Raw genomic sequence first — 15,240 nt, forward strand, 5'->3', positions numbered from 1 at the left:
GCAATTGGTGAAGCCAATCATGATTCAAGGCTTTATACTTTCTCCTTCTTTGTGCCAACATCAAATGCACAAGCCTTGTTATTACATTTAAATGCAGAAAGTAAACTGTAGCATGAGAGATATGGACATCTCAACTATAGATATCTTTAGCAGCTTAGTAGCAACAATATAGTCAATCGTCTACCTCAAATTCAATTTTCAGAAGGTGTTTGTTCAGGTTGCTCACTTGGAAAACGTCCAAAAAAGTTGTATGAAAAGGGGAAGTCTTGGAGAGCACAATGTGTTCTTGAATTGGTTCATAGTGATGTGGTGGGACCATTTCCAGTGCCATCATTTGGCAAGTCACGCTGCGCACTCACCTTCATAGATGACTACTCTTGCTTCACTTGGGTTTTCTTCATGGTTCATAAGAGTGAAGTGTATGAAAAATTTCTCAGCTTCAAGGCTTAAGTGGAAAAGCAATCAGGGAAATTTATCAAAGTTCTTCGAACAGATAATGGGGGGGAGTATGTGAACACAAGACTAATAGACTTTTGCACTCAAAGAGGGTATTGATCTTCAGCATTCACTACCATATACGCCACAGCAGAATGTTGTTGCTGAAAGGAAACACAAAACTCTCAAAGAGATGACCACTTGTATGCTACAAAACAAGTCTCTTGATCAAGTCTTTTGGGCGGAAGCAATGAATTGTGCTAACTATATTCAGAACAAAATTCCTCACAAAGCTTTGAATGGTGTAACTCCTTTTGAAGCTTGGACAAGTAGGAAACCTACAATTAAGCACTTCAGAGTCTTTAGTTGTCCCACATGGGCAACAATACCTCCACAAAAACACAAGGCATTAGAAGCTCAAAGCAAACCTTGTATCTTTGTTGGATATGCAGACTCACATAAAGCCTACAAGTTAATTGAAGAAAGTTGTCCAAATTTTTCTTCTTCAACTCCTCCTTCCTCCTTCATTGAAGAGAGTGATAGTGATAATAGTGACTTGGAAGATGTGCGTCCCTGTCCCACACAGAGGCATCAACCAGTTGAGATTGAGGATACACCTTCTACATCTTCTTCCACTAGACCTAGATGGGCCAAGCAGACATTGGATGCGGCAGGACCATTGGCAGGGAATCCTTCTGATAGAAGGAGGACAAGATCACAACAAATTCACTCATACATGCTTATATTGTAGTTGCTTCAGATCCACAGTCATTCAAAGAAGCATCAAGTATTCCGAAATGGGATAAGGCAATGGAGGAAGACTATAACTCTCTTATGAGAAATGAAACATGGGACTTAGTCTCTCTTCCTAAGGGAAGAAATTGGTTCGATGTAAGTGGATCTATTAGACCAAATTTGCAGCGGAAGTGTGGATAAACATAAAGCTCGACTTGTTGCAAAAGGCTTTTGTCAAGTACGAGGGATTGACTATACTGAGACCTTTGCACTAGTGGCGAAGATGAATTCCATTCATTTGACAATAGCTATTGCAGCAGCTCAGAGATGGGCTGTTCATCAGATGGATCTAAAGAGCACATTTTTGAATGGTGATCTATATGGGGAGATATATATGGAGTAGCCACAGGGATTCAAATAGGATACTTCCTTGGTTTGCAAATTGAAGAAGTCTATCTATGGACTTAAACAAGCTCCCAGAGCTTGATACGCCAAGATGGATTCCTTCTTACTCTCCAAAGGCTTCACTAGATGTCATTCCGATCCGAATGTCTACAATCTTCAGAGGGATGATTCACATTTGCTCCTTGTGCTTTATGCGGATGACTTGATCATTACAGGAAGTACTACATCCATCATCGACAATGTTAAGGCTACTTTGCAAGACAGGTTTTCGATGACAGACTTGGGACTACTACACTATTTCCTTGGTATAGAGATACATTAGTCTTCATTAGGGATAACACTATCATAGCCCAAGTATGCTCTTGATCTTGTAGCTCAGTTTCACATGACTGACTGCAAGGCTGCATCCACCACATTCCTTTCAGGTGTTAAGTTAGAGATAGAGTGTTCCTCTCCACTTGTTGATGCAACTTTGTATAGATAGTGGGAAGCCTCATCTACTTGATACATACATGCCTTGATATTTCATTTGCAGTTGGCATGGTTTCTTGCTTCATGCAAGAGCCACATGAACTTCATTGGAAGGCAGCCAAGTGAATCCTACATTACATCTAGGGTACACATACACATGGGATACACTATGTAGCTGGTACAGGTCTTCAGTTAGTGGGATACACAGACTCCAACTATGCAGGGGACCTTGATTCTCACAAGTCTACTTTAGGATATGTGTTTCATTTTGGTTCCAACCCCATTTGTTGGTAGAGTAAAAAGAAAAACAACATTGCTCTTTCATCGACTGAGGCTGATTATCGAAGAGCTGTGAATGTAGCGATAGAGGCTATTTGGCTACAATAGATTCTGAAGGAGTTTGACTTTGATCTACCCAGACCCACAGTCATCCATTGTGATAACCAAAGTGCTATTGAGATCTCGAAACATCCAGTTCAGCATTGGCGGACAAAACATATTGAGGTTCATATGCACTACATTCGAGAGCTGATCCATGAGCAGATCATCGCACTGCAATATTGTCCTGCTGAGCAGCAGGTAGCCGACATCTTCACCAAGCCCTTCACAAAGGTTAAGTATATTCATTTGCGAGATCTCTTGGGGGTGAGGGATTTTTCACCGAGGGGGTAACATGATCCTTTTCTTCTATATTGTACATGTCTCTCTTTTTGGAGGAGGGTTTTTCCCATGAGGTTTTCCCCCTTTCTTTGTTTGCAAAGAGATTTCATGCATTTTAGCATTGCAATGTACTTGGGTACCAAACATGGCCTAGTAGCCGGGACCCATTATGCATTTCATCATAGCTTTTGTAAGCTTAAGTGCATTCCCTTAAGTTGCACTTAAGGGGGGTTGTTAGTGTAAATAATAATTATTTACACTTTACTTAAGTTTACTTAGGATAAATGCATTATTTTATTATTTCTTAGGTTAGCCACCTAGGAGTTTGCATACTAATATGAGTTGTCATGTTGACAACACTGGAGTAAGCAACTCTAATTTAGCACATGATGTCTACAACACTGGAGTTTGCATATACAACTGAGTCGTCATGTAGAGAACATAATGGTTCACACTATTATTTTAGCACATGGTGTCTACAACATAATTGTACGTGCTGCACCTTTGCAGGCTTATCCTCTCATCATCGCACTAACTCCTGTGCTTAATGGAGGATAATCCACACCTGGTGGACATGTGCCTGGTTGTAAGACTTATCATGTTGCTAACTCCTAGGCATTCTAGATGCATCATAGAGGCCTTTATATACAGGCACCTCTAGTGTACTATACAATGAATAGAATATGATATTGTTATTCTGATCATACTCTATTGGTTTTTGTGCTAGTTATTGTGCTTCTTGGTCTTGGGTGAATTTTTCCCTAAGGCAAATTCTTACATGCTTAAGGCACTGTCATCAAAGACTTCACCCTTGACCTGCATATACAAACTACCTTTGTGGATTCTTTGCCAGTATCTAATCATAGTCGTCTTTGTTGTGAAAATAATGGTTCACAAAATATTCCAGTTCATTCAAAACTTAATGAAATGATACCTTACGACTGTTATGATTACTATAGACATTCACAATGTTTATGGTAGTTGTGGTTATACAGTCTATCATCCAAATAGACTGCCTTCTTATGACCCAGCAAAGAGATAATTGAATGGGGGCTCTGAAGATGCTAGCTGTTACCATGCTCAGTTTGTTTGCAGAGGATAACCGGTGGCGCCGAGCTGTTATTATACACTCTCCAACACTTCTCAAGTCCATGCAAATGGAAAGATAGCTTCCAACTAAGAATAAAACCAACTTCTTAGGTATTTGCTAGTATTTAATGTATATTTTACTTGTGAGATGCAGGCACCATGTGATCTCAAATTTGTTAAATACTCACTCAGAAAACAACTCAATGGCCTTTATCACATGTTACAGAAATAACGTTTCACCGTGATATCAAATGCTTCCCCAATTAGTGGAAGCAATTTCCAACCTCTACTCTTGCTGACAAATCATGCCATAATCAATCTTCATCCACTGCACAAGAGTGCCTCCTGTAAATAAACGACACATTATTTTCAACAATATTGCATTCTTCTCACAGCTCAGGCGCCTTTTATTGCTTCTCTCTCCGAGCAGTTTCTGATGTAACACCTCCAAGGCAATGTAATGTGAATTTGCCACAACCTGAGGATATGATATTCACAGGAGTAACAACGACAGTTCCAACTTGCTCTCTGGCTTAATACAAAGACTCACTGCTTCATTCACCTAACATAGGAGATGAACTTTCAAGTTATCGTAGTTAATTTGGATTCTGGAAATGATAAGAGTTAAATGAGTCAATGACAGTCCAAGATTGAAGTTTGGTCTCCAGTAGTAAACTAACACAGTGTTGTCACTCTATGGTTTGCAATATCAACCACAAACAACACCGATGCTTCAATTTTGTATGAATCCATAGAATACCCAGACTTGATGGCTCTAGAAATCTACTATTGTAAGTAAGGTTCAACCAATAAGAATATCCTGTGTCAACTATTTATGCTTATTACTAAAGTCTTCAAACTTATATAGTCCACTTCAATAATTATTGACGGCATCCAAAGTTTCAAACATTAGTATTTCACACAACATTTGATAAATAAATTTCTCCCCAAAAATATAAACCAACAATAAATATTTTACTTCTACAACCATATATTATAATCTGAAACTCAAGCCCAATGATATAATTTTAAAATATTTCAATCGACTAAAATTTGGGTTCATTCCACAGCAACCCTATAACAAATATTTTTATTGACCATTTTTAAAAGCTTGATGTCTATCGGCCCAAGAATTAAATCACAAATTCGGACTTAAAAAAGAACAACACCGATAGCACGATGAGGTATTTAGTGCCTTTTAAATGATCGACGACATTACCATACTAAATACTCCAAATAACAGTACCAAATAATAAATCTAAATGCTGAAAAATCACCTTCCCAGAAATGACAAACTTTAGATATATATTTCTGCAACTGTACCTTGTGCCCAGAAATACAATATTTCTTTTTATCCAGTTCTGATAGAAATTTCAGAACTGTGTAACCCCTTACTCTGTATATTTGCAACTAAGTTCTGATCAAACCTTTGACTATACTGAACATGCTGGCAGGTTCGATGCTTTGATACCACTGTAATATGATAATATCCCTAACCAGATATTTTCTAAAAATTCTTGTTTGAATCTTAGAAACTTTGAACAAATAATTTCATACCATGCATTTCAGATTTGATCAATAAAAACCTCATTAAACAACCTGATGAAAGTAACCCCAAAATATTACTGCATTAAATCCCCAACAGAAATACAATTCAGGATTAATATTTCATTGAAGCTCTTCAGGTAAAATAAGTTAGAAATCCAATCGTAAATACATAAACTATAGAAAGATTGGATAATAGATAAGATGAACTTGGAATATAACGTGAAAGACCTGTGCAGTGTCTCTAACCGACAATGGGTCTTTGTCTACTGCCCAAGCTTGAGGGTTTTCATCCTCTCCCCTGTTGATTGAGAACAACTCTCCAAGAGAGAAAAGTGAAAATCAAATTGCAAACCAAGTGTGTTGGAAATGAGCCCCATCTTCCCTTTTAAGAACAAAGTTGTGAGTCTTTGCATTCTCATTTCTGTTTCTTTATTTCCTTTTTAAATAAAAACCTTTCCCGCCACTTAAGGAAATAAAGTGCACATAGATAATAAAGTGACATTAACAATATTAGCTTTAGTTATAAAGTCACTTGTAATAAATTTGTTAAATCTTCAGGAATTAAAATCTCCCATCAGATGGACTCGGATATGCATGTTTGATAGCACATTGAAAAGCTCTCAACGAGACGCTCCTAGTCCCACCCTCAAATGCCAAGAACGATGGGTTCGTTGACTTACTAAAAATAATAAGTGCTTGAAAACTATACTAAAACAATCCCAATTAGCTGGCAACTGAAACTGCAAACTGATCTAATTGTATAGAAAACCTGGTTTGCCCATGGGATCAAGGCACAACGGACTAATAGTGGAACAAAGCTCACTGGCTAGAAAAGGGGACATGACACTTCACCTTGTGGAGACATGTCTACTCATGTATTTGCTATTCATATGCTTTATAATGTAGATCCGATCCCAAGGAAAGACATCAAATCAATATATGTTCTGCCCTTTGGAGATCGGTGACTGCAATTATCGGATTCAGAATTACAAATCAATATTCAGTATTTATCAATTTTGAATTATGATTTCATACACATTTATAACGATCCTGCTTCATCAACATGGTGTCAGAGCGGGCTGCAAAAGTAAGAAAATAAGAATCAATGATAGGAGATATGATATTTTTTGGCCACAAAAAGGTCGAATGGAAGTATTGTTCAGAAGAACAATAGCTATTAGTGATGATGAAGAAACCATCTTTGATGTGACTTGTTTGTTTGTGTGCTTCTTGCAACTGTGCACAGGGCAGAAATTTCAAGACCAGTTTTTGAACCCTCACAATGCTGCGAGGGCTCAACAAGGTGTCAAACCTCTTGCTTGGGATGTTATTGTCGCTGCCTTTGGATAGAATTATATAAATCATGCAGGAGAAAAAGACTCAAGATCACATAATGATTGCCACACAAGATTCTATAATGTGTGAAAGAAATGAGAATTGGAGATTTTATTTTAAAGCAAAAATGACTATCGTGAAATTCTTGAGCAATGATGGATACATAAGATCGTGATTATAATGGTGTGACTTCCATGTGGCAATACATATTCCATAGAACAATGACTACCATAATCAGCAATAATATCAAGTTGACTAAGGCAATGATCATGATAACTTTGCGATAATGAAGATACAGCTGCAAAAGATGATTAACTAATATGGAGACATGCTTTCTTTGTTAAATATATCAAATTTATTCAAGTAGTTTGATTATAATAAGAAGCAGTTGCATGTCTAGTGAAGACTCTCCTTGTAAAAAGGCATATTTGAGAAGGGACATATGTGATTTAGAAGGCATATCAATACAGATTTTGGAAATGAAGATGAAAATCGAATGAGAGGAAGAATATAGTAACCAGAAGATATACTGTTATCCACCACGGAGAAATCTGCAAGTTGCCTCTATCGAGGATAAAGTGACTTGATAACAAGGGACACGTATTCATAAGAAATCAGACGTAGTATAAGGAGGAGAAAGGAACGTTGCACATGGTGTGACATGTAATGTGGGCCCGCGTGAAGTGCATAAACTTGTACGGGTCCTGTGCATTATGAGGGAATTAACAACAAAGACCACGAGATAAGAGGGTCCCACTACCAAAGAAAACACAGAAATAAAGACAGCTGTTAGAGCTATCGTGGAAAAGAGATAGGCATGTAGGAGAGATACAAACTCTAATGAGCCAAGCAAGAGGATTAGCGGATAAAGGGGTGGACCCCATACCCAAAGGGGAGAGTGACATCAGTAATTTAGATAAAGTAATACGATGATCACATCAGCGATGATGAGGACAATATAGGATGTTGATTTATAGATAAGTATTTATTATCCTTACGTATCATCTACTCACTGTAGCCTCTCACTTATTGGTATTTCTATACGTACTATTAGAGCTATTTGTGTTTATCTTTTCCTTTCTCGCTGGGAGTGTTCTTGCAGAATGAAGGAAGATTGATATCAGATTTAGAGGGAGTCTAACATTTCATCAGAGGCAACATTGGATGAGGAGCTCAGAAGATTGATATTCAGAGGGATTCAAAAATTTAATGTGTGACTGCATGATTTCAATGGGCTTTCCCCTTGTTTACATCATGAGGAAGTGACGATTTCCAAATGATTATCTCTTGTATTTGTTAAAGTTATTGGAAGTTGATGATCTTACGATATCTTAATCTTCTATTATGATGGATATCTTATGATGTCTAAGAAAATCATGACAAATTATATCGTGCATGGTGGATTAAGTTCTTTGAACAGACCATGAATGTTCCTATGATAAGTATTATTGAGGATGCGTGTGCACATACCTAATGAACATTTCGAGTACTTGATGAATGTCATGCAACTTGATGTTTAGGAGGCCATTACTTAGAGTACTTAGTGAAATATGCGACTTGATGTTCAAGAGGTTCTTTCTCAGAGTACTTGGTGAATATCTTGCAACTTGAGGTTCAAGAGACCATACTTAGAGCACTTGGTGAATATTGTGTGACTTGATATTCTGAGGCCATTACTCTTGATATCATGAGATGACATCTAATGGTGAATATCTCTTGATCAAGGATATTCTTTAACTTGCCATACTTGATATTACGCTGAGGTAATATCATATCCTGTGTTGTCCTCTCTAGCTAAGAGGGAGTGTTGATGTTTTGTATCTTTAGTCAGAGAAATTGTATATTGAGGATATATATATATATATATATAATACTATTATTAATTAAATCATTTGTAATTGTTAACAATTGAAACTTGATTAGATATCGGCAATGAAGAACACCTTTTCATGAGACATACCCATGAATGGGCATGTCTCCACCTTGTGAAGACATGTTTGCTCATGGATATGTCTATTCATATCCGTTGTACTGTAAATTCAATCCCAAGGAAATCGAAATCAATATATTTTCTGCCATTTGGAGTCCGGTGACTACAATTATTAGATTTTGAATTAGAAATCAATATTCAATATTTATCAATATTGAATTTGTTAAATCTAGAGCCCAGAAATCAATGATGATAAACAACAATAAAAAAAGAGCCAAAACTGAAACAATGAACACCAGAAATATCCTAGGAAAACCCTTCTAGAATGAAGGGAAAAACCCAGCCAAAAAACAAAAAAATCATTTTATTGATCATAAAAGTTCATGTTTACAGCCTATCGCTTGATGCAATATATATAACTTAATGAGAGACTCATCACATTCCAACTGAAGTTCTCTCCAATATCTCAAAACGAGACTCTTTATCACAATCACAATTACAACACTTTGAATTTCCATGCTTTAACACATTACAAGTGACACATCATTACATTTAATAGTACAATAAATGCCATTTTCAGCTAAAGGTGATCATAACAGTAATAATGTCTAGATTTCAAGTGATAAAAATCTTTATCGCAGCTACAATCTTTAACATAATTGTCACTTCCTACACATTTGCAGCAATCCTGCTTGATCAACAGTGCTGAAGATAATTGCAAAAATACAGTGCATACTTAAATGGTTGACACTTCTTCTTTTAGAGGTAATAGAATGTTACAGAGGATGTGTCAGTTTTAAATAAATTGAAAATATAGTAGACAAGAGGCATGTCTTTGGTAGCATGGTAGGAAAACTTGTAAGGGCTACGATCTCGATAATAGGTGCCACACTAGCAATATACAAGAGACAAAGAAGTCGGCCAGCATAGTCAAAGGTCGAACCCACATACCGACAAAGAAAATAATTTTTTGGTAAAATTTAAATGAAAAAGATGAGTGTTTCGACCAACTTGTCGAACAAAAAACATAGATCTAAACAAGGGAAGGTGTCAACCACACTTTTGAACTTGCTAATGTTATATCATATGAATTTATTACATCACTGTGATAAATAGTGTTGACAACCAACAATTAACAAAAACGTGAAGAATTTTGACCAACAAAAATGAACTTGACAAAAGACAAAGATTTAATAGGAATCATAAGATTTCAATGTCTTTACATAGACCACTTGGTCGATAATAAGAAAACATAAAGCGCTAACATGACGACCTTCCTGATAGAAGCTCTAGACTCCTATACCACACAAAAACATCATGGGGAAAGAATATTGAAAGAGTACTTTTCCACCTTACCACGAAGCTGTTAAGCTTTACCAAAATCTTTCTTGACATGAAAGATACCCAATCCAGCTCGAGGAAGTCTAATGAAGTGAAACCAAATGGAGTAATGAAATTGTGTAGTAAGAAGTAATCATATTTCAAAACCATTATTATATTATTGTGGAAAAACTAGATGCATATGGCATATGTCAGACATATGAAAATCAACTCTTTCTTGATCAACATGTTGAGATCTCAATTCTATTTCACTCATACATAGATATAACATGAAACAATTCTAAATGAAGGAACTAACAATAATGGTATAGACCATGGTTCTGGGACTTTGCGAGTCAAGCAAGACTCATCGAGTCCGAGGCAAAGTCCATTAAAATGGGGCAGATTGCCTTTGGCCTTGGACTTGACAAAGTCCTGGCAAAGTCACCATGGACTCATTGAGTCCAAAGACTCTCTTGATTCCCAGAGTCCCGAGCTCTGGACTCTCCCGACAACAAGACTCATAAAGTGCTAAAAATAATGAAATAAAAGGGTTAAGTAAATTGTTTGTGCTTTGTATAACATCTATTTGACCTAAAAGGGTCATTCTATCCTTTGCTAATGCTTATGATAGAGAGAAAAGAGTTAGAGAAGAGTATTGGGGATTTGAGATAGAAATTAGCAAATCGGTTGGCTCTCCCATATTGATTGTTGATTTTTTTGCAACTTTGTAGCTTGCACTTAAACATTGAAAGGAGTTAAAGGAAGCATTTGGAGGAGGCTTCTACAAAGTACAAACTTACTTACATTTTCATTGTTTGTGCAAAAATTGAATGATCTTGTCTTTGTTCGCTACAACATTTGCCTGCGCCATAGATGGATCTAGGGCACTGAGACATCACCGATTGTATTAGAGACTATTGATCCACATGCAAAGTGAAACCAAGAGATTGCTGATCCTGTTTTCAATGATTAAGACATGGAGTGGGTTGATCAGGTAGATTGGGAGGCAAAGTTAGTAGCAATGGTAGTCAAGGAGGCTAGAGTGCAAGGACACCGAGTGCCGGACCTTGAGGCTAGGAATGATGTATATGAGTTTGATGATGAGGACTATGTGGTTGAGGATGAGGATGAGGATGCCCTTGAGGTTTAGCCTCAAACACAGGGAGAGAGGATGGCTCTACAGTCTTGCTCGACTGTGTATTCCTAGGAGGACATAGGCACTATGAGCTTTAGTCTTCTACACTTCTAGCTGTTATCTTGATATATGTTTTGTACTTTTGATTTTATGGATTTCATAATCTTGATAGTGACACTATGTTTAATTTTATAGTATGTTCAGTTTTTTTCCTTAGAAATTCGCTTCTATACTTATGTGATCTATGCAAAATTGTGTATGTGTGTTAAGTAGATTCTTTTTATCTCAATTATTGTGTATTTGATGTTAATTGACTAAAAGATGCATGAAAAAATGATTAAATCCTTAAAAATCTTTGAATTTCATAGGTTTTCCGATTTTCCAAGTTCTTGCCGAGTCCGGTCATTGAGTTCAAGTTCGAGAATTGTGACTTTTCGAGTCAAAGCCAAGTCCGAGTCCCATAACATTGGTATAGACAACATCAAACTACCTTAATCATATCAAGTTATGCCAACACCTTGACAATCACACAATTCTTTTATAAGCATATGACAGTTTTAAATATGCAATGACACCCATGGTGGTTAAAGGCATAAAGTTTTATACTGATACAATCATTAATGAAAGCATACTAATCTATGATAATTTCTAGTGAAGACCACGTCTTCAAGTGAGTCTATGTCATCTAGTAACAAGCATCTCTCATTGTAGCTCCTAGTCATAAAAGATTGATAATAGGAGACCATTAGACAAATTTTTTTTTTACACGCACACATCTAGCCTTCTAGTGCCTACTACATCCATAATAACTTTAATGATTTGTCAACAATTTAGGAGATTTACTAATATCTAATTAAAAAATATCCTTCAACGAGTAATCATACATTTCTTTTTACAATGTTAACTTCTTCTATTCTATTAATAATTTAATTGTAAGGAATAGTAATGTATCTAAGATGGAATACGAAAGAATATCATTAGCCTATCTTTTAAACCAAAAGAATTTATTCTTACAACTAATAATGGTTCAATATCCAACTATTTTATTTGACAATATTATAAATAAATTTGGCTAACTAGTATTCTACGATTTTTATCTATAATTTATGTGGATTCCTAAAAATAAACGAGACATTACATAAATTTTTTAGAGCGCTAAATGTATCCAATTTTACGCCACAGTAACAACAAATAAATTAGGTTTACACAGAAATCTAGATCACATTTTTATATAGAAATCAAAAGCATAAATGGATCAGGTTTTACATAGAAATCTAAGCAATAACTGGATCAGATTTTAGCTAAACAGTTACAGGTATAAACAAATCAGATTTGAGTAGAGAGAAATCTAAAATGTTTGTCATAATTGCTGATAAGGAATCCTAAACATATGCGAAACACATACTGCAATAAAATGGAGTCTTCTATGGTTAAAGGTTTGGTCTTACCTAAATCCAAATCCAACCAAAGTATACACAGAGGCAATATAACACAATCACTTCAAACCTACATCAAGATAGTAACAATTATAGGGAGGAGAAACCATGACGTGCACCAAATTCCCCTTAAGAAGAAAATTTATTATTTATAGTAATGGCACAAGAAGGTTATAAGTCTATGCCAGTTATCAGCAAGAAAACAGCCAAAAATAGTAACATTGCTGAAATAACACAAATTATAAATAACTGTCAGAAATCTGTAATACGAAAAGAATGAGCAGCCCATCTAAATTGGTGTGCAACAGCTAATTCTCAAAAATAACGTGCACCATTTGGTGCCCAAAGTGAAGGCAAAAAACTTGGAACAGGGTAAGGACATCCATGAAAACATAAAGAAGAGCTGCAGTTCCATCACTCACTTAGTTAGACTCTTTAAGACTTGCTATTTTAATATGAGAAAAGGCTAAATCTGATAAAGGACTATTAACATGTCCCATGAACCAGAAAAAAGAGGCATAGAAAATCAATACACAATAGAAAATTAGAGAAGAAAATGGGTGAGAAAATGGTAAGATGAAGATCAACGCTACAGGCCTACCCACATGAATAAGGTGCAAATACTCATAGAGATGCCTCAAGGAGTGTAGTGGAAGTCATAGGAGAAAGAGAAACACAAACCACGAATCTCAAAGTCGCAGGGTATGAACAGTTGCAACAAGGATAAAAGCAGATCCAAAATAGTGAATAAAGATACAGATACAAGGAGGCATCAATCACGCTCAAAACATTAGTAAGTCTAAGAGAAAAAAAATGATAGTTAAAAAGTTTCTAGTGACACAGACGAGAAGACCAAAGCCTCTGATATGTTTAAAACTCAAATGAACTACAATACAATGCTCAAGGTTTTGCACAAAAAATGTTTTTGATAGTACCACCAAACAAAGTATTTTTCTTAAAAGATGGTTCCTTTCAGACATTAAGTTTCAAAAAATAAAAATAAACACACCTTATAGATATAAGGAAATTGAGTAAAAAGGAATAAATCATGCCTAGGAGTTGACTCCAATAGTCTGCTATTCGCTGTAAGCAACTATGAGCTCAGTGATAGAGCTCCTACTCTCTACTTTTCTCTTCCAAACGGGCAGCTTTTTACCTCCTAAGATGTGAGCCCAAAACACCAAATTTATACCACCCAAAAAAATAGTAACTTCTCATGATTTCAAGCCCTTTCTTTAATGCCCACTACTTTGTAACCATTTTCGGTTATTGTCCAGTATAAAGACAAGATATTTTTCCTTTATGGTGTTCTCTTTGACTATCATTACAAATTAAAGATTTGACAAATTGACTCTCCCACCACTCTTCACGTTGGCATACTAATTTTCTTATAAAAATAAAATATTACTTTGCCATCAGTTACAGATATAATGAACAAGGGGTATGACAAAACCTCAAGAACAAACTATTTTATAGAAACATCAGCACAGTTTACTATCTTACAAATTTATAAACGAGCAATTTACAAACTACATACAAATGATTTATTGAACAAACATTATAATTGACAAAGTAGTAAAGAGTAACATTTGGACAATACTAGTGAATACGCTGTATATAAAAGTAAAGTTCACCAAATGACAGTATTTTTCTGTGTGAATAAATAATCAGTTTGAGATACCAAGGTAATATGTAAACAGAATTATAAAACCATATGTCTTTCATTCGTCATATTTCCATGCATTGATCAACACTGGCATTCCAATTGTCATGGAAAATTGTATTAAGAAGAATTAGAGACTTCAGTATGTACAAATTTTCAGAATTCTTGATGTCAAAATTCCTCATACTTTTTGGAAATAAATAATTTCAAATTTAATACAGTCCCCATTGAAAGTAGACACATATCAATTAAACAATTCATTTAGCATTCTTGCAAAGAGTCTCCACTGGCTTTATTACATTCCATCAAGACCAATGTTCTACAGAGACATTTCCCCTGCACCCTTGGTCAATGTGGGTATGTATGTATGCATATATACTTATTTGTATGTATGTATATGTATATGTATATTAACATGTTTATGTATTTGAGTGTCCTGTGGACCTCCTCACCCCACATCTGGGTATTTTTATTAGTTATTGCCAAGATGTTGTTGTCCAGCAATAAATATTTATATTTTGGATTTTGTATTTGAATATAAATGTGACATTCGGGCATAGATGCACACACACATATGTATACACATATTGTTCCCTTGCTGTCTTTGAAATGCTTTTGGCTTCCCTTGTCCTAGTAAAATGCGAGGGTCTTGGAAAGATGCGCCTTATATGTACATCAAGAGAAAATAGAATATTACAGCAGCTAGGCACAAGAATTGCAAGGAACATATCTCCCTACAAAAGCAAAGAACACTTAATTTAGAAGTCCGAGTCCTTTCGAGCAAAGATTTAATCTTTGTGGAACCATGCAGAAATATCATGGACAAGCGAAGTCTTGCTGAAAATGAGTTTAACTCATCAAAAAGTTGTAAACTGTCTTGTGGACCTCCTTACCCTGCACCTGGTATTTTCAAGCAGTTATTGCCAAGATAGTTGACAGTCAAGCAATCAGATATTTATTTTTAGGATTTTGTATTTGAGTATAATTTACAAATGCTGCATTTGTGCATAGATGCACATGCATAGATATGTATACACATTGTTCCTTTGCCCTCTTTGAAATACTTTTGGCTCCC

At 35.8% G+C, this 15,240-nt stretch overlaps 1 protein-coding gene across 1 annotated transcript in view; it reads left to right on the forward strand.

Annotated features, from left to right (window-relative positions):
- LOC149567584 (lipase class 3 family protein) overlaps positions 1 to 15,240 on the forward strand; it is a 270,367-nt gene that overhangs the window by 129,734 nt on the left and 125,393 nt on the right. The gene's annotated exons all lie outside the window — the stretch shown is intronic.

This window comes from Cupressus sempervirens, chromosome 3 (genome assembly GCF_028749045.1).
Source record: "Cupressus sempervirens isolate cs-2001-9-10 chromosome 3, ASM2874904v1, whole genome shotgun sequence".
NCBI lineage: Eukaryota > Viridiplantae > Streptophyta > Pinopsida > Cupressales > Cupressaceae > Cupressus > Cupressus sempervirens.